This window comes from Rhinopithecus roxellana, chromosome 6, assembly GCF_007565055.1.
Source record: "Rhinopithecus roxellana isolate Shanxi Qingling chromosome 6, ASM756505v1, whole genome shotgun sequence".
Classification (NCBI taxonomy): domain Eukaryota; kingdom Metazoa; phylum Chordata; class Mammalia; order Primates; family Cercopithecidae; genus Rhinopithecus; species Rhinopithecus roxellana.
This window is the reverse complement of record NC_044554.1, coordinates 55071854-55075608: the sequence shown is the minus strand read 5'-3', so window position 1 is coordinate 55075608 and position 3755 is coordinate 55071854.

Below are 3755 nucleotides of genomic sequence, written 5' to 3'. Positions count from 1 at the left end.
CAGGAAAAGGTATATTGAAGAATTCAGACCTGTCGTGACCACTAGCAATTATATTTTGATAAGACCAGAAGATACAAAAACTTGGTGAAAAAAATAATTAGCATAATCATGAGAAGGATTTACAAATTAATGAAGTTTTAAGGGAAATTTAATAATGTTTTTCAACAAAGAGACCTGTCAACATTTTAAACAAAGAGGTTATAGGAAAATTAACAGTCCTATCCTAACTAAAAGGAAAAGCAAAAACATTAAACTTGTAAAATGTGTTGTCTTTTACAATTTCATCTTGCTAAAAGCTTGGCATTTAAAGGAAATAATGAGAGATTTAATTGTGAGTTAAGCTAATGTCATTGGTTAGGGTTACAAGATTTAAAAAGTTGACTATACAGAACTTTTGGCATACTTTAGAGTCTTTCAACTTCAGTTGTTAATACAGATGTTTATAAATTATATTTTAAAGGTTTATGTAATATTCTTGATTAAAAAGGGAAATCTCAGATTGAGTCACTATTAACTCCAACAAACTAGAGTTAATATTGGTTTAGAGACAAATAATATTGATTGAGAGATAACACTGTCTTTCCCCAGGTTTTGTCATATGAGAAGTTTGTTAGCACAATATTTTAGTTCATGCAAGACTGAAATTAAGTTTCTCAAGATTAAAATTTTCGAAATTCCTTTCATTGGTCAAGTACATATAAGATGACAAAAATAGGTTGGGGTGGAGCAAGATGGCTGAATAGGAACAGCTCTAGTCTCCAGCTCCCAGCACCAGCAACACAGAAGATGGGTGATTTCTGCATTTTCAACTGAGGTACTGGGTTCATCTCACTAGGGAGTGCCAGACAACTGGTGCTGGTCAGCTGCTGCAGCCCGACCAGAGAGAACTGAAGCAGGGCGAGGCATCGCCTTACCTGAGAAGCACAAGGGGGAAGGGAATCCCTTTTCCTAGCCAGGGGAACTGAGACACACAACACCTGGAAAATCGGGTAACTCCCACCCCAATTCTGCACTTTACCAAGGGTCTTAGCAACCGGCACACCAGGAAATTATACCCCACACCTGGCCGGGAGGGTCCCATGCCCGTGGAGCCTCCCTCATTGCTAGCACAGCAGTCTGCAATCTAACGGCAAGGCAGCAGCGAGGCTGGGGGAGGGGTGCCCACCATTGCTGAGGCTTAAGTAGGTAAACAAAGCCGCTGGGAAGCTCGAACTGGGTGGAGCCCACAGCAGCTCAAGGAGGTCTGCCTGTCTCTGTAGACTCCACCTCTGGGGACAGGGCACAGCTAAACAAAAGAAAAAAGCAGCAGAAACCTCTGCAGACGCAAATGACCCTGTCTGACAGCTCTGAAGAGAGCAGTGGATTTCCCATCACGGAGGATGAGATCTGAGAATGGACAGACTGCCTGCTCAAGTGGGTCCCTGACCCCTGGGTAGCCTAACTGGGAGACATCCCCCACTAGAGGTAGACCGACACCCCACACCTCACACAGCGGGGTACACCCCTGAGATGAAGCTTCCAAAGCAAGAATCAGACAGGTACACTCGCTCGCTGTTGAGCAATATTTGATCTTCTGCAGCCTCTGCTGCTGATACCCAGGCAAACAGGGTCTGGAGTGGACGTCAAGCAATCTCCAACAGACCTACTGAGGGTCCTGTTAGAAAGAAAACTAACAAACAGGAAGGGCACCCACACCAAAACCCCATCAGTACGTCACCATCATCAAAGACGAAAGGCAGATAAAACCACAAAAATGGGGGAAAAGCAGGGCAGAAAAGCTGGAAATTCAAAAAATAAGAGCGCATCTGCCCCTCCAAAGGAATGCAGCTCATTGCCAGCAACGGATCAAAGCTGGACGGAGAATGACTTTGAGGAGTTGAGAGAAGGCTTCAGTCCATCAAACATCTCAGAGCTAAAGGAGGAATTATGTACCCAGTGCAAAGAAACTAAAAATCTTGAAAAAAGAATGGAAGAATGGATAACTAGAATAATCAATGCAGAGAAGGCCATAAACGGACTGACAGAGATAAAAACCATGACACGAGAAATACATGACAAATGCACAAGCTTCAGTAACCGACTCGATCAACTGGAAGAAAGAGTATCAGCGATTGAGGATCAAATAAATGAAATGAAATGAGAAGAGAAGTCTAAAGAAAAAAGAGGAAAAAGAAATGAACAAAGCCTTCAAGAAGTATGGGATTATGTGAAAAGACCAAATCTACATCTGATTGGGGTGCCTGAAAGTGAGGAGGAAAATGGAACCAAGTTGGAAAACACTCTTCAGGATATCATCCAGGAGAACTTTCCCAACCTAGTAAGGCAGGCCAACATTCAAATTCAGGAAATACAGAGAACGCCACAAAGATACTCCTCAAGAAGAGCAACTCCAAGACACTTAATTGTCAGATTCACCAAAGTTGAAATGACGGAAAAACTGGTAAGGGAAGCCAGAAAGAAAGGTCAGATTACCCACAAAGGGAAGCCCATTAGACTAACAGCAGCTCTCTCCGCAGAAACTCTACAAGCCAGAAGGGAATGGGGGCCAATATTCAACATTCTTAAAGAAAAGAATTCTCAACCCAGAATTTCATATCCAGCCAAACTAAGTTTCATAAGTGAAGGAGAAATAAAATCCTTTACAGATAGGCAAATGCTTAGAGATTTTGTCACCACCAGGCCTGCCTTACAAAGAGACCCTGAAGGAAGCACTAAACATGGAAAAGAACAACTGGTACCAGCCATTGCAAAAACATGCCAAAATGTAAAGACCATCGACGCTAGGAAGAAACTGCATCAACTAACGAGCAAAATAACCAGTTAATATCATAATGACAGGATCAAGTTCACACATAACAATATTAACCTTAAATGTAAATGGACTAAATGCTCCAATTAAAAGACACAGACTGGCAAACTGGATAAAGAGTCAAGACCCATCAGTTTGCGGTATTCAGGAGACCCATCTCACATGCAGAGACATACATAGGCTCAAAATGAAGGGATGGAGGAAGAACTACCAAGCAAATGGAGAACAAAAAAAGCAGGGATTGCAATCCTAGTCTCTGATAAAACAGACTTTAAACCATCAAAGATCAAAAGAGACAAAGAAGGCCATTACATAATGGTAAAGGGATCAATTCAACAGGAAGAGCTAACTATCCTAAAAATATATGCACCCAATACAGGAGCACCCAGATTCATAAAGCAAGTCCTTAGAGACTTACAAAGAGACTTAGACTCCCATACAATAAGAATGGGACACTTCAACACCCCACTGTCAACATTAGACAGATCAATGAGACAGAAAGTTAACAAGGATATCCAGGAATTGAACTCATCTCTGCACCAAGGGGACCTAATAGACATCTACAGAACTCTCCACCCCAAATCAACAGAATATACATCCTTCTCAGCACCACATCACACTTATTCCAAAATTGACCACATAATTGGAAGTAAAGCACTCCTCAGCAAATGTAAAAGAATAGAAATTATAACAAACTGTCTCTCAGACCACAGTGCAATCAAACTAGAATTCAGGACTAAGAAACTCAATGAAAACCGCTCAACTACATGGAAACTGAACAACCTGCTCCTGAATGGCTACTGGGTACATAATGAAATGAAGGCAGAAATAAAGATGTTCTTTGAAACCAATGAGAACAAAGATACAACACACCAGAATCTCTGGGACACATTTAAAGCAGTGTGTAGAGGGAAATTTATAGCACTAAATGCCCACAAGAGAAAGC